Below are 24,946 nucleotides of genomic sequence, written 5' to 3' on the forward strand. Positions count from 1 at the left end.
AAATCACCACCAAACATGCATTCCGTTCCATTTACAAGTGGGAAATTACATTTAAAATTCAAATGATTTATTTGACTTTGGCACCACACCTAACCCATACAGATTTGACACAAAATCCATGCCTAAAAATTGGCAACATCAGTGGTGCTTTCACAAAAGCTGTTCTGACAGGCGATGGATAAGGTTTTACTATATGTTTAGATACTATTTGAAATCTATTTGACTGCATCTAGATTTGCATACTTTGTCCTAACAGCATGCAAACTGAATTATATGCAAGATTTGGATTAGTGTGTACTATGCTTGCCAAAAGTGGCTGGATGATGTACTATTTCCAATAGATTTTCAGAGTGAGCGTCTGTGTGTGCCTTTGGGTTTATAATGCCCACATCTCCTGCTGTGGATGAGGAGGAATTCTCTGTTGACCTTTTCAGTTGTAGAAAAATGGCAAGGAATGTGAGGCTGAAACTGCCACCACATTTATTTAAATGTATGAACCTAAAAGTTAAGTGAGGCAATAGTTCACTGGAAAATAAAAATCATTTATTCACCCTTATGTCTTTCTAAATCCGTTTGACTTTGTTTTGTTCATGACACTAAAAAGGAAAAAAATATATATGTTGGCCTTTTTATGTTTTTATTTTTTGCAGATGAAAGGTGGTTTTTAAAAAGTAACGAAAGTATTATAACAGATTCTTCATGACTTGTGTGAAATAGTCATACTATGGAAACAATCCAAAGTTACCATCTGCTTACAATATTTAATGTTACAGTAATTGTGTCATACTGGTGTTTAAACCTGCCATTTTGTTTATGTTGCTCATGAGTCAAAGATGTTTATGGAATATATAGAATGCTTTGTTATTTATTAGCTTAATATCATTGTAATTTTTGGGTAAAATATTTTTTTTTAAGAATAATACATTTAGCTCAATTAAATTGCCCTTCAATCATATTTTGTAGTTTGTATTCATTTTAAATACAATTATTTAAACATTAAACATATATGTTTTTATTCAATTTTACAGTTAACCCAAAAATAAAAACTTGCTGATTTTAATTTTTAACTGTGGTTGATCATTGTCTGTCTATTCTGTTTAAAGTCAATGGTGTTGTCACAGATATTCGCTGATATACTCTAATATTTAATATATCCACTGTATATTTCTTACTAAAGCAATACAAAATCTATTAATATGTAAGTGTGTGAGAACATTATTGTTATGAGTTTTTATAGTGTAAAGCAGGGCTGGAGAGGGTCTCCTTTTCAGCCCTGGAGTTTCAAGCCTTAGACCAGCCCACTTCAGTTCACGGCTGACTGTATTAAAATATTGTCATTTTCAATTCAGTACTTCACTGTGAATATTTATTTGAACAGTTAACACAATGTAATGTTTATCAGTATCAGAAACTATTTTCTGTAAGAATTAGTGCTCATAAATATCCAAACCTTGAAATGAAAAATATAAAATAAAGACAAATATGAATTAAGCTACATGTATAAAATAAAGATTAAAATTAAATGTACTGAATTTTCTATTGACACTATCATGTCTTTTTCAAGGAAACAGCTGCTTTATAACTTTAAATATTTGTCATAAATATGAGAACATTAAAGGGTAAATCTCCAACACTATTCTTTAAAACATCACAATGTCCTTTTCTGCAATATCTGTATAAATGTTGTGGGAGCCTATTTGTTTGGATTTAATAACTAATATTATTTGATACATGTCAGTTTTTAATATTTTTGTTTTGAATTGTTTGCATTTGAGAACTTAGAATATTCATGTCTTGTATATTCTTGTATATTCTACATATCATTGAGAATATGTAGCATGTTAAAAATTGTATGCGGGCTCTTTAAGAACTGCATCTGTCAAATCTGACAGCAGTGCGTTCTTTAGTATAGAGTCACACAGTTTTCTTTACCGCATCCGTGATGGTAGAAATTTGAGGTCATATTTTGTTTACTTTGTTTTAATTTGTTTTTGTATCTCTGAGTGAAGATTAAAAGTCAACATCTGACAAGAAACAGACTTCATAGATTTCTTTATTGCGTCATAATTAACCTGCAGGCTGCATTCTGCTCAAGGGGCTGCAAGAAAAAAAAAAAAGAGTGGGGCTGCGGTAAAATAATGAATAAAAAGATCTATACAATATAAAGAGGCTATGGTCAAATAAATAAATGAATGAAAAAAGTGTGACTTCTTAGAGTGCAAGCGGCTAGGGACACCGGCCCTTGTGGCCAAAAAATGGAGCGGCCCACCGGGAATACTCCCGGTCTTCCCGATTAGCCAATCCGGGCCTGGTGTAAAGTACAGAATTACAGAACATGCTAGAATTGTGGTATTGTGGTTTGAAAATAATATCCAGAGTTTAAACACGTGTGTGCAATATTTTGATTTTTAAAAACGTTAATAAAGCTTTTTATATTGATTAGCCAAACAGCCTTTAACATTCACATTTTATCACTTCCATTCTACTGCATGCCTTAAGGCTGGGAAGAGTTCTTTGTAAAAACATAACAAGTTTACCAACCTTAATTATTCACACATTGACAGGAGCGGCGTCCTGTGCTCTTTCTATTGGGAAAATTTTGACACCTCATTACTTCGGCTGTAAATGAGCAACTAAATGCAATATGGTGAGAAAGAAGGAAGTGGGCAGGTGATAGCTGTGGGACGTAAAAGAAAAGGACACTGGTCCTCCTTCCTCGTGCAGTGAAAAATGAGCAGAGATTGCTAATGACTGTTTTTATCACATACCTTCATTTATCCTAGTCTGGCACATTATAGGAATGCTTTGATTAATTGGTCTCTCTGACAATAGCTTTAATGAACATCAGGGTCCGACCATGGGGCATATTCATTTGATCTTCATCTGCAAGACGGGACTAATGGAATCATTGTGAGACACTTCAGTTGGAACATATAGGCTACCACTATCAGTGTGTGGATTCCAGTAAGACCATTTGAGACTAATTCAGTGTTTGGCAAAAATACTATGTTTCCGTATATTCATGAGACTGTCACAACTTTATCATCACAAATGCTTTTTTGATGTTCATTTCTGATACAAGTTTTGCTTTGTTTTTGTCGGCAAACTCAATTACAAGCCTAAATTATTTGGGAAATTTACTGTCATCTTTGTTCAGTAACACTGAACTAAAGAAAAGTCATTCATTCATTCATTTTCTTTTCGTCTTAGTCTCTTTATTTATCAGGGGTTGCCACAGCAGAATGAACTGCCGACTTATCCAGCACATTTTTACGTGGCAGATGTCCTTCCAGCCTCAAATTATTGTCATTAAATAATTTCATTTTCAAGTATTCTGTGATTTATTTTTGATTTAACATTACCACTTAATTTCTCCATATTACAATACAACACATTCACATAATAGCAATGCTCTCCCACATGTTTAGCTATTAATAATGCCCTTATTTCCGTTTTTGGTATACAATTGCAGAGGGAGGGTTTGACTGAAAATGTACAGTTTTCACTATCATACTAATAACTTCAAAATCATTTGGCAAAATTACAGTTTGAACTGCTGTAGTTAAAAAAAACAAAAAAAAAAACATCTTTACAATTTGTTTGTTTGCTTTGTGTTCAACAGAAAAAAGGAAAATCCTAAAGATATGGACACTCTTCAGGGACGAGAAATGGTAAGTAAATTTTGATTTTGGTAGGAACTGTCCCTTTAAGGCAGGGGTGCCCATACTCGGTCCTGCAGTTTTTAGCTTTAACTTACTTCAACACATCTACACGGATGTTATTGTAAAGCCTAGTAAGAGCTTGATTACCTAGCCCAGATGTGTCTGATTGGAGTTGGAACTAAACTTTGCAGGACACCATCCCTCCAGGACTGAGTTTTGTCACTCTGCGTTAAGGCATATTTTGAGAAAAAGGACCAAAGATTGATTATGTTTACAGTGAGGTATCACTTCAGAAGACAGGTTACTGAGTGTGTTACATGTGGATAATTTTAAACTCAGCAGGAGTTTTCTTGCATGTTCATCTTTGGTGCGTCTTAATTGTTGTTTGGTCTGACATTATGACCACCAAAATCTTTCAGTTTAACATGGGAATCATCTTTGTACAGTCTGATAAACTGCAATCCTATTTACCTTATTCTCCACGTATGAGTGGGCACAGCCATATGAATCTTTTTGGCTCGAGACTTCCGGTATCATTGACTTCCATTAATTTTTTAATTTTAAAAACAGCTTGTTATGCTGCGTGATGTTGTAAACGGATATTTTCTGATTATATTGTTCTGCTTTGTGTATAGTAATGTTTGTAAAGCCAATAGTTTGACAGTTTTCTGCCGTTCATTATTCCTAGTAATTTCTCCCATAGGCAATTAAATTGGAAGTTCTAAAACAATCACAAAAACGAGCGCACTACCTCATTGCAGAATAAAATCATTAGGGATTGTTAAAAGTTGCACAGTGAGAGTTGAAAAGTATTATCACTTGCAAAGTCTTCCATTAAATTTATTAAAATAAGATTATTACATCTCAAAATTATATAATATCCCCATGTTTAATAACAGTTTAACTCCAAATACATCAACACAAGTTAGGGCTGAACCCTAAAACCACATGGATTAATATATAGCCAAGGTGGTCCTTAGGTTCAACCTTCCCCCCTGAAGGGAATGGATAAAACATCCCGTATTCTTCCTCTCACTGCAATTTCCCCCAGAGACCAACTGGATACAAAGACATAATGCTTTGAGAAGAGTAAGACTCAGTCACTGCCCATGAACAAAGCCACAGGATGTGTCAAACATCACATATGTTCCCAAAGGAAGGCTTTCATTCCTTGTTCAGCATTACTCTGGTGAATACATATTTGTTTCACAAAAAGAAGTCACTACTACCATCCAAACTGCCAGGACTTCAAGCCACTAAACCAAACTAATCACCTGTGTTGGCTGGAGAGCAATGGCCCATATGTCTACACCCATCCCAAGCAATCCCAGGACAGGTAATCTAATCCCGAAAGCTCCCTCAGGAACTCGCCGCTGTGCCGTTTGATCTGACAAAGTCAAGGACACTGGCCAAGCATGGCAACATCCACCAGGCCATACAAGGTCATTCCATTCCTTTCCCCTGCTTACTGTGTGAAAGCTCCCTAATGCCTGTTAGATTGTAACAGATCCAGCGAAAGAGGTTATTTGCCGAGAAACGCCGATGCAGCAGGTCATTTCAGTGCCGATGTACTCCTTAGTGATTAGGTACCTAGAGCAACGTATCAGACCATGTCGGTCGACAAACATATCACCCAGGATATTTTCTCTGTTATGTGCTGTTGTCTTTGTGAGAACTGTTCTTGTCACCTTTTATGATGATCAGCTTTTTGCACAGGTCTATTCGATGCATGCTACATTATGCTTCAGTGAAAGTGTCATGTTGAGCTCCTGTCCTGGGATCAGTAAAATGTTGCCCGGCATCATGGCGGAAAATTGATAAGGAGAGATGCTGATCTCTGTCAGCTTTACACACAAATTGAAAAGCTCAAGTTCACATTGGTAAGTCATCCACATGATTTTTGCTTTCTTCCATTTTTTAAATCACTGCTTTATGTGAGCATAACCAATTTTAAACAGGTATACTGTGGAATGCCTTCCTTTAGCAGGTATCTGCATTTAGATGGAGTTAGAGCATATGTGATTGAATGACATGAACCTGAAAAATAAATGGCGGCTGGATAATAGCAGCAGGAATGTGAGTTCTGCATTTGTGGTGGAACAGCAATCATCTATTAATCAACAAATTCAATACCAGGAGATTTTGTCCTTGTACTACACAAAAACCTCCACTTTAATATTTTCTCTTCCTTTTTGAAAGTCATTACCTGTTGAAAATGGATCTTATTAGAGGCCCTTTTTTTTCCCTCTTCCTATTTCAGACTTTGTACATGATTTACATTGACAGGGACTCAATCCCAAATTCAAGGGAGCTATTATACATGGATGAATTGTGGTAGATGAATCATCATGAAGTTGAGGTATTGTATGCACAGAATGTTCTTTTTTTTCTTTCCTACATTTTTTGCTTTACATGTTTAAATGAGAGCTCCCATAATGGTGTCCGCAGTTTGCTTTAAAATCAACTAGTTTCTTGTTTTAAATAATTTTAAACCAAAATGTTTCAAATTATTTCTTATTATTTAGTTTATTTATTGTCCTTAAAATATTGTTTCATCACGAAGCAAAGTAAAAATAAACATATTGAGACCTATATCAACAAAGAGTAATTGGTCAAGCTACATTTCAATTTATTTAAAGTGATCAACAAGTTTTTACATTTTTAAATCAGCCTCTTTACTTTTGTTTTTGTGTTCGGTGGTGCGATTTAAATAATTTCTCGTCATTTCGCAATTTGTGCGCCTTTTTGATGCAGTCAGTCTATTTTTCTTCATTTTTCAACTGAGACTTTCATGCACCATACAGTATGTAGGCTAGTTTATGAAGATTACCATGAGAAAGGCAAGGATGACTACGCAGGAGACAGAGGGAGACGGCGAATTTAACATGAATGATGCTGACCGTTTACACGATAATAAGACACATTTTGCTCAATCATGTCCAGTTCACACATGTGCTTTACAAATGCTTAAGGTAAACAGTCTTTTGTACACTTCTGATCATGCTGCATGGGATTTCTCTGCTCCTTCAATCCAATAAAAATCCAATGTTGTTGTTTTTTTTTTTTTTTTAAAGATTTCTACATTTTGTACTAAAACAATAAAATACTTTATAAAAACTTCATGCAGTGAGATTTATTTCAGATGAATTCATATTTCCTAATACAGAATTTATGCAGTTTAAAATTTTTTTGCATATATTTTTATTATACATTAGATTAGGCGACGCAGTGGCGCAGTAGGAAGTGTTGTCGACTCACAGCAAGAAGGTCGCTAGGTCGCTGGTTCGAGCCTCAGCTCAGTTGGCGTTTCTGTGTGGAGTTTGCATGTTCTACCTGCATTCGCGTGGGTTTCCTCCGGGTGCTCTGATTCCCCCACAGTCCAAAGACATGTGGTTCAGGTGTATTGGGTAGGCTAAATTATCTATAGTGCAGGGGTGGCCAACCCTGTTCCTGGAGAGCCACCTTCCTGCAGATTTCAGTTGCTACCCATATCAAACACACCTGAACCAATTAATTAGGACCTGAACACCACATGATAATTACAGGCAGGTATGTTTGATATAGGTTGTAACTGAAATCTGCAGGAAGGTGCCTCTCCAGGAACAGGGTTGGCCACCCCAGCTATAGTGTATGAGTGTGAATGAGTGTGTGGGGATGTTTCCCAGAGATGGGTTGTGGCTGGAAGGGCATCCACTGCATAAAAACGTGCTGGATAAGTTGGCGGTTCATTCCGCTGTGCTGACCCCGGATTAATAAAGGGACTAAGCTAAAAAAGAAAATGAATGAATGAATAAATAGATTAGATTATAGATTTTACATATAGGCATTTTAATCTTCAAATATTTTTTTAAACACATGTTTTACAACAACGAATGTAACTATGGGCAATTTATGAATAAAAAATATATTGCAAAAGATCCTGAATTTATCACATAAATAAAAGGTTATGTTTTGTGGTCACACCTGTGTATGTAGTTTTTAGCATAGAATAAATGTATTAACAAAATTAATGTTTATCCAATAAATAAAATATCCACAATACCCTGGTTAAAAAAAAAAAGAAACACTAAAGTAATGGGTTATGTATGAGAGCTGCTAAAGAAAAAAGAAATAGTTTGCAGTCAAATTTTTAGCAAAATAAAATATATTTTTAATATATTGAATAAAAAATATTCAAATATAAAATTAGAAAATTCTATATATTTTGGACAGAATTCAGTGTAAAATGTAAGACATTATTTATAAAGATATACAGGTCTACAGAATTATTTTTAGCGTGTATGAACATGAATGCAGGTGTTGTTTTTGATCCAACAACCACAAAACTACATCATGAACGCTGTGATTTTGTGCCAGGATGATGATACTTGGGAATATTTACCTACATACAGTAGTAAAACTAATATGTGTAGTAGTAATGGGTACTTTTTACTAAAGTACATTATTGAGGTCGTACTTCTTTACATTTACATATAAAAGTGAGTATCTATACTTACTTGAATAAATGATTTGTGTACTTTTGCCATCTCTGAAAGGGACTAAGCCAAAAAGAAAATGGATGAATGAATTAATTAGAGTTTTGGGTTGCAGTGCTACCCTGAAAAAGTGCATCATTATTTGATTGTTAATATATTTATATATTTTATCAAATATGTCATCAGTGTGATTGATTTAGAACCAGGATTTGTCAGTATATGATGAAATAATTAAACTTTTTCATCTTTTCCTATTATAATTGTATTGCTGTGGTCTAAATTTAACCAATCTCATAATGCTTTTCCTGTCACATGACCAGATATCCTTCTGCCATGTGACTCTTTCTAACAAAGAAACAAATCACAGTACTAGAAAGTATTTTATCCGTATACATGTCTCCAGCACACCATCTGCACTCAGCAGTGACTAAGTTTGGATTATTAATGAAGTTCATAAGGGGACAGATCATTTGCCAGATCTGGATTACTTGGATACACTAATCAGTCTGGACAAAATCAACACTGGTGATGTGGTGAGTCAGTCCACTACTTTTTTGAGACTGTGTGTTTGTAAAACCCTTATAAAGACTGTGGATATATATTGTACGGAGAGAGAGAATGGTTCTTGTCTTGTGGTTCCGTATGTTACTATATGTATTTGTGGTTAATATGAATGTGAAAGTTTATTTTAGTTCGTAGGGGGAATGTGAGATGCTGGATTCACAGTGATTGTGATGTTATATTAACCACTGTTTTGCTGTTCCAGCCCTCTGTGTGATGTATATTCACTGATGATTATCATGTTATAGTTATGAGGTGTGTGCCTTGAATGCCTGTGAAAGAAACTTGCTTGTTTTTTATTTCAATTGTCCTGTCCTGTCCTTTCCTTTCCTTTCCTTTCCTTTCCTTTCCTTTCCTTTCCTTTCCTTTCCTTAAAATAACTTTTCTTCCCCATTCTGATGCTCGGTTTGAACTGCAGCATATCGTGACCATGTTTACATCAGAGAAAGAGTTGCTGCAGTGTAATTGGCTGATTAAAGTGGCTGGTGAGTATATATAAAAAAAAAAAAAACATGGAGTTTTATTTTCATATGCATTTATTGTTGTTACTGATTGTTACTATTATTATTATTATTATTCTTATTTGGCCTGGCAGTTCACAATATATGATATGTTCCTAAAGAAGCAAATATGTTTGTGAGCTAGAATTTCACAGGATTTTTTTTTTCTTTGCACAAATACAGTAGTTATATAAGAACGCCAATCCATATTTACATAGCAAGTGCTGGATGTACAATGCACTTTCTGATGTTGTTTAGGAAAATCTGTCCGTATATTCATGTGTAGGTTCCTAAGGGTCTGTAAGATTGCTCTGTGTGCAGAGTATGTTTCTTTTTTATTCTTGTTGGCACATTTGAGAAACATATGGAATGACTACAAGCAACAGATTCCTTGCAAAATTCTGGCAGTTCAAACATTGCAGGGAGCAGCGTTATAAACACTGCACAGTCTAAACTCAAGGCGTAGCAAATGCTTTAAGAAAACAACACTGTGTGCTTTCAGAAATATTTATGTGTTTTATAGTCTGCGTCAGTGTTCACTTAAAAAGATTTTTTTTGAAAGGAGAGTATTGCAACATACAGAGCAAATTCAAGTGCTATTGAATATCAAGTATTGCAGCTGAATATTAACTATTATTTATCACAATGTCAATACTAATTATTATAATATTTAATGTAGTTTTGTCATCTTGCTGAAAAATGTTAAATATTTTACATATTTTTCAATTTATTCTTTATTTATATTCTATTATCATTATTATTACTATTATTATTATTATTTCATTATTGAACTCCAAAATAATATATTTTAATATATTTATATATTTATATATTTTTTCTTTTTGAAGTATTTCCCAAATAATGTTTAACAGAGCAAGGAAATGTTCACACTATGTCTGATAATATTTTTTTCTTCCGAATTAGTTTTATTTTGGCTAGAATAACAGCAGTTTTTAATTTTTTAAAAGCCATTTTAAGCTCAAAATTATTAGCCCCTTTACGCTATATTTTTCTTTGATAGTCTACAGAACAAACCATCATTATACAATAACTTGCCTAATTAGCTTAACCTGCCAAATTAACCTAATTAACCTAGTTAAGCCTCTAAATGTCATTTTAAGCTGTATAGAAGTGTCTTAAAAACATTGCCATGGCAAAAATAAAATAAATCAGTTATTAGAAATGACTTATTAAAACTATTATATTTAGAAATGTGTTGAAAAAAACTTCTCTGTTAAACAGAAAATGGGGAAAATAGGGGGAATAATAATTCAAGTCTTTAAAAGATATAGATGGTTTTTTTTGTAAATGACATATATAATGTGCTAGGTCTTTTGATATATCTTGCTGTCTTTTTAAAGTTATACATGCTTTTTTTGTCTTTCCTAGTCACCAGTGTTAGTGTTTTATTGCAATAGTATTGTGTGTATGATTGGATCTGTCTGTTCATTTAATGTTCTTAAATGTATTAAAATCATAATGTAGTAAAATGTGTATATTACAAATGTGTGTTTACAAATGACAATCTTGTTTTACTTTTTTTATTTTTTTTTTTTAACCTAGGCTCACACTAAAAACGTACTCCTATGGACATTTCTGGAGAGTGCCTAATACGTCCCAGGAGATTCTTTTTTTGCAGTTTTTGTTTTTGTGAATCCACCTGAAGCCGCTGTTTGCTGTATTTTGAGATCTGAAATTTCTCTTACGAGTGCCATTCACACATGCTCTTTTTCGCAAAAATCGGCTGTTAACTGACTGACTAATCAACTGACCTCTTCCCTAATTCCACTGATTTTATAACGTTTTCAGATTTTACCACATTCTCACCCTGTTATTTACTTATTTATTTTATTTTTTGGCTTTTGTTTTACCTACTTTCTGGAACCTTTCTTCACCAGACTCGAACACCGTCATCACAGTCAACTCCTCTCTGTGTCTCAAGTCCACCAACGTACGCTGCAAGCCACTGGAAAAACTGGTTACAGCGTGAAAGCAATCTATATGGATATACTGTAAGTAGTCAGCTGCTAGTGCAAAAAGGAACGGCATCACACCACCCCATAACGTTTGTTTTATAGAGGAAATGCAGCCATACGTACCTCTGGCTACATAGGTTGCATTCTCCAGAAATGGATATAGGGCTACGATTTCAGAATGAGCCTTTGTTGTTTATTTTACACTGATATACAAAAGTGACTTTAATGCACATGCCAGGATAGTTTTTGACAATGGTACTTTGTAAATGTTCCTTTAAACAATTAAATGGCACAGTAGCATTCTTAAATCAAAACTAGATCCCTGTTCAAATTAGATACACTCAGTCCTTGTTTCACCTTTTAATGAAATGAGCGTCCATTTAGATCTGACTTTTAGATCATGTGCTGGGAGATGCTGCAGAAGCACAAAAGGTTGAAACTGGTGGCGCTATAGCAAAATGCTGGTTTTTGAAAACCACTTTGCACAGGGAAAAGGGTGTTTCAGGAAAAAAAAAATGTCAGGTTTGTTATTTGAGAACAGAGAACTTTATGATAAAAGTCACAGCAACAACAAAAACCATCAACAAAAAGGTTATGTGGCAAGGAATTGCAGAGAAAATGGGACTTGCTGGTAAGCTTAAAGGGATAGTTCAACAAAAAATGAAAATGTACTCACTATTTGCTCACCCTCAATTGGTTCCAAACCTTTATCAGTTTCTTCATTCTGTTCAGCACAAAAGAAGATATTTTAAAGACAGCTGAAAACCTGTAACCAGTGACATTCATAACAGGAAAAAGAAATACTTTAAAGTTTATAGGAAATATTGGAAGTCAATGGTTACCTCCTTCAAAACATGTGCATTTTGGGGAGTTTAAAAGAAAGAAGAAATGCAAAGAGGTTTCGAACAAGGGAAAAGATTGAGTAAATTTTCAGAATTGATTATTATTTTTTTTTTGTAAGAATGATAGATAATTTGTTCTTCTGGTGCATATCAAATTTGCTGTTGGGCATTAAGTTGTGGTTGAGTAAAAAAAATAAATAAAACACAATGCATAGTGTGCATTTTGGAAAAACAAAAAAAAGTTGGGTTAGCGCCATTTTGTCTGCAGGTATGAATTTGCCATAGATGATCAATACTTTCAAACTCAGTATGACTGCACGGTTCATCAGGACAACATGATCTTATAATATACACTACCTGTCAAAAGTCTTGTCACCTATCCAAGTTTTAGCAACAACAAATAATAACTTGACTACTTCTAGTTGATCATTTAGTGTCAGAAGTGGCTTATATGAAAGACAAAGGCTTCTAAATTTCACTTATTTTACCTAAATAAAATATGATCATGTCTTTTTAATATTTTTTATTATTATTATTAAATTAGGAAAGTAAGGTCTGACTCTGCTTTGACAAAAGTCTTGTCATACTTGCAGGTCATCAAAATTCTTTACATTCATTTTAAATACCTCCTCTGTCATCTTACTCCTGACATGCTCAATATTGTTCATACCTGGTGACTGGGCTGGCCAATCCCGGAGTACCTTGACGTTCTTTGCATTCAGGAACTTTGGCTTAGTCTGTTGAAAAATCCCATTATGTTAGGGTTACGGTGAGACTGATAACGGTTGCCAGAAGACAGACAGAAGATAAAACGTCAAATTTACTTTCCTTCCCCATAGACACTGAATTAAAAACAATATATATATATATATATATATATATATATATATATATATATATATATATATATATATATATATATATATATATATATATATATATATACACACATATATATGTATTGTAATTTTATGCAAAGATGATATAATTTATACATACATATTCATATATTTAAAAAAAAAATAAAATAGTAAAAACTTCAAAAGGATATAAGATGCTAATGACTTGAATTCATCATAACAGTCTTGTGAAGTAGAATCCATTAAGTATTCTTTGCAAAACTTTGGACTAAACATTTAATATACAGTGCATGACATAAGACATTTTCACAAATATTTTCTTTTAATCGTAAGCACAGAGACTATGATGATGACATAGTTTGAAACCTGTTTGTTTTTCAAGCAACAAAATGTAAATGAACAACCAAAATGCGTAAAAAAAAAAAAAAAAGAGAGAGATAAACACTCATTGTAAACACTCTTCAGTGGCTGAATGGTTATTGAGGCATGTTGCAAGTGTAAGGATCAGGGGTCAATGCTGTATAGCATTTTTATCTGCAAATTAAATTAGTATGTTAAATTGACCTCACTAATGTTATGGTTATATAGGCCTATAATTATAAATCTAGGTTTTACTATTTCACCTTACTTTGTGTGGCCCTCCTTATCATAATGAAAGCTGTGGGTGTTATAAAATCACTGAGTCAGATTTTATTTAGATAAAAGGTGAGAGGACAAGTTGGTTGCTTTAATATGACTCTCGGGGCTGTTGTGGAATATTAAATCAATATTGAGATAAAACAAATCATTTTTTATCAGCTGTGTCTATGTGAATTATTCATATGAAATTCATATAAGCATTACCATATTATCTGAATATTACCATACAATATAAACAGTTGAACAGCGCAAGTAAAATTTAATTCTGTTATGCTGTTGTTTAAAAACAGCCATTCTTAGAAACAAACGTCTTTATGCAAACTGATGCCAAATATATTGAAGAAAAAATAATAATAAAACCATTTTTTGGGGAAAATGTTGTCATGTTTTCATGGAACAGGTCTTAATTTCATTTAATTTCATCTTGAACAATGTTTAAGACAAAGAAGGTGTTCATATTTGCCATATTTTGTTTGTTTGTTTAGTTAGTATGTGATGTGAATGCTGCTGTACAGTATTGCTGTGAATTAAACTTGTGACAAGAAACTGGTTTTCTGTGGGTTTCCAAGCCACAGTAACTTTAGTGAGATTTGAATTTGAATTTTAAAATATGAATACAACATGGACCGAATACGTACATGTCATACCTGTCAACATTGGGATGTGAAAAAAAAGGGATATGGCCAATATAACATAAGCTATAACAAAAGCTATAATCGCGATAAGCCTCCTTTTCACTGCACATGACAAGCGACAGACCGGAAGTCATTCATTTCCAACGGAGAGTAGTCCAGGAGCTGCGTGGAGTTCTGATCATCTCTGTATGCGGAAAATTCGGATCCGAATTGAGCTGTGGATCCTTTGAAATATTTGAACTCCTGCGACTAGACGGTATGCGACCGGCCGACCGGATGTGATGTATTCCAATGTTGTTCAAGCAGGTCCGTGTGCATGCAAGATGAGAAATAGGACTTTATTTAGTTATTTTTTTGGAATCAGAAAAAGTCTATATTAAAAAAATAAATAAATAAACATTTCCATTCATAAATGTAAGTAATAAAGTAATATAAATATAATGTTTTATGTTGTCTCCACATTTCCTCCAATATTTTTTGTGGTCTGAGTTTCTAGTATTCATTAATTCATTCATTCAAATACGGAGAATTGCTTTTGCACTCCTTTATTTCGGACACTGCGAGAACAGCTTCTCTCCCATGGTACGCGTCAGAACTGAAAATTCTGTGCGACTGCCACAAGGGGGCGTATTCCGACTGTCATGTCCAAATGTTGTGTGCAGTCGAAAGGCGGCTATACCTTGTAAATCCTCTTTACAAAATTAAAGCGCACACTAAATGTAAAATATTAAGCGAAACACTAAATATATCTCATCAAATTTCTGAATGTTAGACTGTATTTTTATGTCTCTCTTAAGTCTGTCTTATGTAAATTATAGTACTATCATCATTAATTCAGCCTACTCATACAAGAGCATCACTTCACGCATATGTACAGTTTCCCTTTTTAAAATAGTTTTATGTCATTATAATGCTCTTTGAAATGACATACATTTAAACAAATTGTGCTGCATTTATATATGTATATATATATATATATATATATATATATATATATATATATATATATATATRTATATATATATATATATATATATATATATATATATATATATATATATATATATATATATATATATATATATATATGTATATATATATATATATTAGGGATGTAACGGTATTGTAAATACCGTCATACCGCAATATTAAATTTTTTCGATATTACCGAAGTCGCATGACTCGGTAAAACTATAGGTCTTCTGAGAAAATTTGCTCAGGCGAATGAAGCGAACGGGAGGTAGCTGAAACTTCATTTCCCATCAGCCCCGGCGTGGCCATAATCCTTTGCGGTCTGTTGTCGCTACAGATCCAGTAATGCGGAAATGGAGTGTGCTGCTAGTAGCGGAGATGAAAAAAAGATGGAAATGATCGAACCTAAAGCGGGTGTTGTCGCCGCGCGCGTGCTGAATAGCGGTGCTGTCGCGCGCGTTCTGATCAGCTGTGTTGTGGCGCGCGTATTGTAAAGCGCCGAGGGGGGGTTGAGCGCGCATACTCAAGAGAGGTGTTATCGCGCGCCTACTGAAGGGCTGGACTGGACGGAGGTTGTGTCGCGTCGCGGGGGCACTTTTGATCGTTTTGGAAGGGCATTTTCTATCCAAGACTAAAAAGGGCATGTGCACTGCACAGGTTGAGCCCTATGTGTGCACGTGCCTGCAAGTTGGGGAATACGACTAATAACAGTCATGGGGACTGCAGAAACACAGCACACTGTTCAGATTGATGCAGACATTGACTTGTACCGCAAAGAGACCTCTATCTCACTCATGGTTTGTCCTCTCAAGTGGGGGAAAGACAATGCACAACGTTACCCCACTGCTGTCAACATGGGCCAAGTCATATCTCTCTTAACCCAGAATCCTCAGTCCCAAATGAGAGGGTTTTTTTCTGTTGCAGGGGACATTGTAAATACCCAGAGATACCAGCTTTTACCAGATTATAGTTATATGATAATTTTCCTTTAAACCCATCTCTATCTAAGTGAGTGATTAAATATTAAATGTGATGAGTTTTTAACAATACTAAATTGAAACTTTATTTTTTTTACATGGTTTAATATTTTTTTTTATTAAAATTGAAGTTCCTGTTTCAAAGCTAACAGATAGATGGCTAATTTGTATGTCATTGACACTTTTGGCACTTTTTTGGAGTATTTTCAAAAGTTTTTTTTTTTTCCTGTAAATGATTCAATAAATACCGTACCGTGACATTCATACCGAGGTATTACCGTACCGTGAAATTCTGATACCGTTACATCCCTAATATATATATATATTATACATTGTCAGGAGGGACTCGATTTCTCATAACCCCGTTTTTATATTTATTTTAAAATGTTTTCATGTCTAAATAATATGAAAGCAAAAAACAGACTCAAATTTAAGAGCAAGGGGCGTCCCCTGGTGGTTCGGTGGTATGGGTTGCTTATACAATTGCCACCCTTCATAGAAAGATTGAAACGGGAAAAGATCTTTTTGGGTTGATAGTGGAATAAAACTGTAAATTATGAGAGAATCCCTGCAAAACGGTAGGGTTGACAGGTATGTAGATGTAAAAGGCAACAAACATGAGACGATGTTAATTATTTGCTGTCGAAGATATGTTTCAAAATAAGTTTTCTGTAGTTTGCGATCATATTTTTCTATTTTACTGTTTTTGAATTGTGTTTGGGATATTTTAGGGGGGGACTTTTATTGACACAATATTGTTTCCCAACCCTGTTCTCGGAGGCACACCAACAGTACATATTTTGGACAGTCTCTCTGATTTGACCTATTCATTTCAGGTTTCGAAGTCTCTTCTAATGTCCTGATGAGTTGATTCAGTTTGATTAGGAAAAGGTTGAAAATGTGTACTGTTGGTGTGTCTTCAGGAACAGGATTGGGAAACACTTTTACGCAGCGGATGCCCTTCTGGCCGCGACTCAAACCTGAAGTCACTGTGAAATATGTAATAAAAAGCTGTTACATGTTTTTAGATTATGACTTCAATATCACTGTGTGAATGTTAAGAAAATGATTACCTAATGTGTCATATTCTTTTCAAGAATAATAATAATAATAACAAAATAATAATAATAATTATATTCTTTTAAATACAAATGTAGGTACCCAAACTAACTAGTGTAAACATACATACAAAACAGTAGAAAAACTGATTCACATAAACAAGTGGATCTGATGAACTAATTTAGCCATTCGTCCCCCATGTGAGGTAGACAGTCAGACAGGCAGATGGTAAAAAATTATATAAGTCTTTGTGTCCATGTTTAACGCTGTCAGCATTTTCTGCAAAGTATTATGATCAGCAGGAACCCTGCCTTAAACGGCATGATTTGAATTCTGCCAAGTCAGTAATTACCATTCGCCTTTTGTCAAGGGTTTATGTTAGCGACGGGGATTGGATCTTGACAAGTGTACAATGCTTAACATTACCTTCAGAGATACAGGGTCAATCGATGTGGCTAGTTCTGGCTCTTTAGAAGATGCAGATATGTTAAAAATCAATTTCTTCTTGTCATCACTTTTTACGTTCAGTTAGAGGTGCAAATATGATGAAATTGCTTAATGCTGCTTCTTTGTATACTATACATTAGCCTAGCAGTGCTATTTCTCCAGTTGTTGGACGCAGTTACACTTAACCATTGAGCTGAGCCATTAACGAAAGGTCAATGAAAGGTTTAGAACCTTTAGTTCCATTGTGTCTTCTTGTTTGAGTCTCCTAATTGTGAAAGCAGTAGTCTGGAGTATACACTTATCGGCCACATCATTAGGTACGTCTGTCTAACTGCTCATTAATGCAAAATTCTCATCAGCCAATCACATGGCTGCAACTCAATGCATTTAGGCATGTAAACATGGTCAAAATGATCTGCTGCAGTTTAAACTGAGCACCAGAACAGGGAAGACAGGTGATTTAAGTGATTTTAAACATGGCATGGTTGTTGGTGCCAGATGGGCTGGTCTGAGTATTTTAGAAACTGATGATCTACACAACCATCTCTAGGGTTTACAGAGAATGGTCCGAAAAAGAGAAAATGTCCAGCGAGTGGCTGTTCTGTGGGCACAAATGCCTTGTTGATGCCAGAAGTAAGAGGAGAATGGCCAAACTGGTTTGAGCTAATAGAAAGGCAACAGTGACTCAAATAACCTCTTGTTACAACTGAGGTATGCAGAAGAGCATCTGAACACATAACGCGTTGAACCTTGAGGCGGATGGGCTACAGCAGCAGAAGACCACACCGAGTGCCACTCCTGTCAGCTGTCAGAACCGCAAACTGAGGCTACAATTTGCACCGGTTCACCAAAATTGGACGATATATGATTGGAAAAACGTTGCCTGATCTGATGATTCTCGATTACGCTGTGACATTCCGACAGTAGGGGAAAAATTTGGTGTCATCACAATGAAAGCGTGCATCAGTCCTGCCTTGTATAAACAGTTAAGACTGGTGGTGGTGTTGTAATGGTGTGGTGGGTATTTTCTTGGCACACTTTGGTTACCATTAGGTACCAATTGAGCATTGTGTCAACACCGCAGCCTGCCTGAGTATTGTTGCTGACCAATTTCATCCCTTTATGACCACAGTGTACCCATCTTCTGATGGCTACTTACAGCAGGATAACGCGCCATGTCATAAAGCGCCAATCATCTCAGACTGGGTTCTTGAACATGACAGTGAGTTCACTGTACTCAAATGGCCTCCACAGTTACCAGAACTCAAATCAATAGAGCACCTTTGGGATGTGTTGGAAGGGGAGATTTGCATAGTGGATGTGCAGCTGACAAATCTGCAGGAACTGAGTGATGCTTTCATGTCAATATGGACCAAAGTCTCAGAGGAATATTTCCAGCACCTTGTTGAATCTCTGCTAAGAAGGATTAAAGCAGTTCTGAATGCAAAAGGATTTCCAACCTGGTAGTAGTAAGGTGTACCTAATAAAGTGGCCCGTGTGTGTAAGTCGAAAGTACACCCTATTTATTTATATGCTAATTCAAAATATGATCTAAAGACATTTTTTAAATAAATCCAGTCATTCCAGTCTTTTAAGAAACATTGGTCTGTTTTAGATGGACCAAGTTGCTACTTTAAGTTTTAGTGGCAAAAATAAAGTACTGTAGTTCAGATATTCACTGACATATAACTAAACTAAAACATAAAAAAGAGCATGTTTTTTAAAAGCATAAAAAGCAAATGAGAAAATTGTTTGCTTGAAAGCATGTTTTTTTTATTTTATTTTTTTTTTTATCAGAACAAGTAGCTTATGACCTTTTGCTTGGGGGCATTGCATTGATTGGCAAAGTACTCTGAATAACCAATATGTTTCAATCTTGACATGGGATAGCTTTTATGGTCAAATGTCAAAAAGCTGCTTTAATATAATAGGCAGTGGGTGTCATTTTATTATCATTATCTTCTCTTTTTCTCTTTGGATATTGGGCTTCTTCCTGATCTTTTTACAGAATTTAATAAAATATGCTGTGTTTTTTTTCTCTCTCGCGCGCATTACCCTCATCACAGGTTCTGTAACCTATATTGTATATGTTGGTTTTCTTATTATTATTCCCTCTGAATTGGAGGTAATGGCAATCCCATGACCTGTACATACAAAATTTTAGTACAACATTAATAGTGGTGCTTAATGGTATCCTGAGTCTAGACAGAGATGTTTAGACCCAAATTTACAATGCCACCAACAATGTTTTGAAAATTTTCATATGTTGCAATATCTTTTGGACAAATTGACACAAAAAAAATGGTAAGGATTAGCAATAACACGCACAGAAGGTACTACATTTTTTTTTGTACATTGTGATCCAAAGTGTTTTGGATTACTATTGATGAAGGAAGAACAAAATCGTTTGGCTGGTGTCGTTATGGTCCTTGACTTATTCAGATTCTGATGACACAATGTCTTATTTCCAATTTTCCATCACTTTGTCTATTTGTCTGCCAGGCTGAACTAAATGAAAAACAAACATTTTTCAATTTTGTCTAAAACTACCTGAGATTATATGTGGACCAAGACACACACAAATGACTTAGAAACATTTCTTTAAAAAAAAAAAAATAAATAAATAAAATAAAAATATATATGTATTTTTTTTATTTTGCTTATCAGATGAAATTTTGAACCATACCTATCAGTGATGAACATTCTGTTTCTCTTCTTCATGCCCTAGTGATATGTCTGTGCTTGCTGTGTTTTTAGTACTTGACCTCCAAGCACTGCTTGCAGGTATATTACATTTTATCTTCAGATAATAGTCTTTTGATTTGTAAAACTAGTATGGTCTGGCATCCATTAAAAGAAAAACTTGATTTTACTTGCTTTTTTTAGATTAAAGTAATACTTGCTTTTTTACTACTTTTTTTAGGTTAAAGTAAATGTGTAGGGCATCTATATTGGCTGTACCTTAGATAGTCATACTTTTTTTTCTTACAACAGACAAGAGGGGAGAGGTTTATATAACTTTTTGTATTATAAAATATTAGATGTTCTGAGAACAGTCATTTAATAAACTCTAATATGCATGCTAGATTTTGTCACTGTAAAGCTTGTCAGCACAATATGCATAAATGTCAACAGTTTGAAAGATATTCATGTTTTTTAACCCAACAACAATGCTCTGATCCAATAAGTTCTATCTTAGGCTCTCGTCTTTCATTGTATTGACTAAAATTCACTGCAAAACAAAGCTGTGCCATTGTGAAAAAGCAGCAAGAGTCAAACTCTGTTTCTCAATGATAGATGAATTCAGCGGTTGGCTGCTAGTTTGGGAATTTAGAGAAATGGGTCTGTTCGAGTTCCAAAACAACCGTTCTCTAGACGGTGCTTTTCTGATCAGCCAAGCCTCTATTGAAACACAGAGTACCCAGTGCATTTTGTTTACACAACTTTACTGGGCCGCTGCCAGAGGAGAGCGAATATTGACCCTCAATCCTCCATAGCCCTTCTGTGATTCATTTTGTTAGCAGAAATATGAAAACACCATCTTAGAAGTGCATTATAAACCACTGTGGATAAAATCCAGCACAATGGCTTTGGTAAATGCCGACTAGCAATTAGCATCCTGGGTTTCATATCTGTGGAAGCTTTTGTTAAAACCCCAAACTGATTTGTTGCCATTTAATCAAGATAAAAATAACTGCCTGAATAAATATAAATTGTGCTAGGCGACTCCGCAGGTCCACTTTACATTGATCTGTTTGGTCAGTGATTCACAGCATTCATACCTATCACAATAAATGCCAAGTCTCTCTTTTTTGGATGCTAAAGCATGAGTAATAATTTCAGTGCATAACAGAATTAACAAGGAGCAGTTGATTTAATGGAGTTCTTACTGACAGCCATGAAATGAATTTCACCCTCGGTGAATATGCTGACCTTTTTTTGTAACGCACATTGATTGTTCTTTCCAAAGTACATCTTTTTAAAATGACTCTTCAATATGAATCTTACGATATTGTTAAGTAAAGCATGCATCATCATTGAGCTGTGTTTAAAGAGCAGTCATTTTTGCTTGGCTAGAGATGCAATGCATCAGCATGTTCAACAATTATGTGCTCTTTCAATAACATTTCAGTTGAAGAGGAGATGTGTTTGCTCACAAGTTCTGTTGTTTTATAAGAATCCCTTCAGTTAAAGTTTTGTTGGCAAACACTATTACCCATTCCGCAGTTTTCCAAACCCATTAAGTAACTTCTGCAAGACCTCTGCTCATCTAAGTCTTGGCAGCAAATAAGCTGCGAGAAGCTAAAAGAAAATTGGCAACCTAATTAAACCATATATATCCAAAATACTTTAAGCCGTATTTTTTTGTTTGAATAGGACAGTTGGGTTTCGGTAGTTAAAACAGCCACCTGTAGGGTTAGACTCTTATAGGTGTGACTTGATTGAAAAGTACTGTTATTAACCATAAAAAGGTGTTTTACAGGTGCATTAATCACAGCAGAACATGGTTTATGAGGCATTTTATAAGAGCTGGCTTTACAAGCATTAAGAGTGGCCATCGTACGTTGTCCATTCTTCCATTAGCTACGGCTAAAAGCCACTCCTTGACCACCAATGGATTTTAATGGCAGTTCAGAGGAATGGAGAGGTGCCTATTTCTGCCAAGCCTCTCTGCATGCGCACAAGATCAGGACACTCTCCGCTTTCTGCCCCCTTTGAATGTAATGGCATCATAACTGAAATTGAAAACAAAAATGAACCAATAACGTTCTCTATTGAATTTACAATGATGGAAGCTGATGAAACTTTTATTGTCGTCATAGCCATTATGAAGGGTTGAAATGCGCTGCTCTGCAGTTATGAGTGTAGAGAGAAAGGGAAGCGGGAGAAAAATGTGTGCTACCGGAATAAAGCAGATTTACAGGCTAATGGACACAAAGACGTGGGCCTCTAATGCGTCCCCCTCCCTCTGCCAGCTCATCAGCGTATTCAATAATTCCTCAACCCTGTAATCAATGTGTTGTCTCTATGTAAATGGCCATAAAGCTGTTCCCTGCACAGAAATTTATAGATCAGACTAGGCTCCGCTAGATTTATGGTAAAAACCTGTGTGAATGTATTGATGTTCTCATCAGTTCTAGTTCTGGCGTAGTAATTAATAGGATGCCAGCATTAGCTTTGAATTCATGTGACCAGGTGCTCCGCTAATAAGGCGCTTAGTAGCTGTGTGTCATTCAGCAGAATAGCATAAGGCTGCGTGAGCTTAGTCACCTTTTCTGGAATGATGGGGTGCTTAAAATTACCCAGAATGTTGTATGCTAATAAAAATCTACATCATATTACATTAGGAATGATTTTAAACTGTGTTTATTTAAAAATATGACATACTGGTAAAGCTTTACAGAAGGTCTCATTGGTTAAGATTAGTTATCTTTATCATATGTTGCATCAAAACAGTCTAACACATTTTTAATAATTTAGAATAGAAAACAATATATTTTAATGTTTGATAACACTTTATTTTGATTGTCCATTTGAGTATTTGTAGACTGTCTGTTTAATATCTGTTGATATGCTCCTTCAACAGACATTTAGCTGACTATAAGATAATTAGCATGTACATGTCAACTTACACTAACCCTAACCCCAACCCAACAGTCTACATATAATATATTGAGAATAGGTTGGCATGTAGATGCAAAGTAACTTATATTCCACAAACAGACAATCAAAATAAAGTGTGACCCATAATGTTTCATGACAGACAGACAGACAGACAGACAGACAGACAGACAGACAGACAGAAAACTGCCATTCAGTTTAGTAGTTTGGTGGGCAAATTTTAAATTAATCATTTTGAATAATTTAATAATATGAAAAGAAAGACAATTGTCGTTTACTCACCCTTTACTTGTTCCCAACCCGTTTGACTGTCTTTCCCCTGTTGAACACAAAAGAAGATATTTTGCAGAAAGCTAGAAACCTGTAACAATTGATGTATTGATTTTTTTTCTTATGGAAATCAATGCTTACAGGTTTTCTGCTTTGTTAATATCTCCTTTATGTTCAACAGAAGAAAGAATAAAGGTTTGCCAGCACTTGAGGGTTAGTAAATAGTGAGTGAATTTCATTTTTGAATGAAATATCCCTTTAAAAGTCTGTATTTACTGTACCACAGCCCCAAAATACTAAGTTTAATTAGAATTGTTTAAACTTTGCATCTAAATTTGTAAAGTAGTATTTCTTTGTCCTTTAAACAGGTTAACGCTGTTTCCCCTCATTAAGTAATGACATGAACACATATTTGACTGACATATGATGCATGAGAGACAGTATTAAACTGCTGAACAGTATAATTGTGATTAAACTAATTAATATACTGACCCTTCAAGGTTTGTTTCTTAGAGGACTGATCTCAAACTGAATTCTCCATTGCTTTCTGCCTGGCCAAACATTATATATGACTGTCGTGAGACCTTTATAATATTTTCATGAGTATTTTCTGATCACTTTTTTTTTAAGGGAACAAATTAATTTGTCTTTAAAATTAATCAGAAAAAGTGTCAATACACTGTCAAGTAATTTTATAATAGTGCCGTTCATATTTATTGACACAATTTTAAAAACAATTTTTATTTGTACCCCTGAATTTGACATTAAGAAAAATATAAATGACACTGTCATAAAAGTTGGACACAATTATAATGGCTCCATGACATGTCATGTTTACGATAGATTCATGACAAGTAGGAATGTAACAATTCACCATGAGCTAGATGGAATTTATTTAAGTATGTGACAATTTAAACTGATAGTAATGTTGAATGAATTGCAACACATATTTTGAACAGAGGAGGCGCTTTGTTTATAGGCGCAAATTCGTTTTACCTGCACATCAGCAGATCTGATCTTAAAATGAATTTCCCATTGTTTGCTGCATGGAGAAACATTATATATGACTGTTGTGAGACCTTTATAACAATCTCATGAGTATTTTCTGATCACGTTTTTTTCAGTGGAACAAATTAATTTTCATTTTTAAATTTCTCTGAAAAACTTTCAATACCTTGTCACATACTTTTATAACGGTGCCATTCATATTTAATGGCACTTGATGACATTTTCATGACAAATTTGATTTGTACCACTCAACTCATTAGGTCAAGAAAATATATTAATGACATCGCTATACAACTTGTGACACAATTCTAACAGCTTCATGGCATGTCATGTTTATGGCAGATGTATGACAAGTTATGATATTGATAATGGCAAATTGTTATGACAAAGGCATAACGAATGATGTCCCGCTAGCATTTAAAATGGCAACTGAGCGAATTA

General features: G+C 34.7%; 1 protein-coding gene across 3 annotated transcripts in view; it reads left to right on the forward strand.

Moving 5' to 3' along the window:
• Positions 1–8,421: 8,421 nt before the first annotated feature.
• Positions 8,422–24,946, forward strand: part of rhcgl1 (Rh family, C glycoprotein, like 1) — a 132,105-nt gene continuing 115,580 nt past the window's right edge. Inside the window, exons 1-2 of one of the 3 annotated variants that reach the window (XM_073953087.1) lie at positions 8,448–8,670; positions 9,117–9,183. The gene's annotated coding sequence lies outside the window, so the exon portion shown is untranslated. Of the gene's footprint in view, positions 8,671–9,116; positions 9,184–24,946 lie in introns of all 3 variants that reach the window. The other 2 variants (XM_073953084.1, XM_073953086.1) reach the window with 2 other exon arrangements.

This window comes from Danio rerio, chromosome 6, assembly GCF_049306965.1.
Source record: "Danio rerio strain Tuebingen ecotype United States chromosome 6, GRCz12tu, whole genome shotgun sequence".
NCBI lineage: Eukaryota > Metazoa > Chordata > Actinopteri > Cypriniformes > Danionidae > Danio > Danio rerio.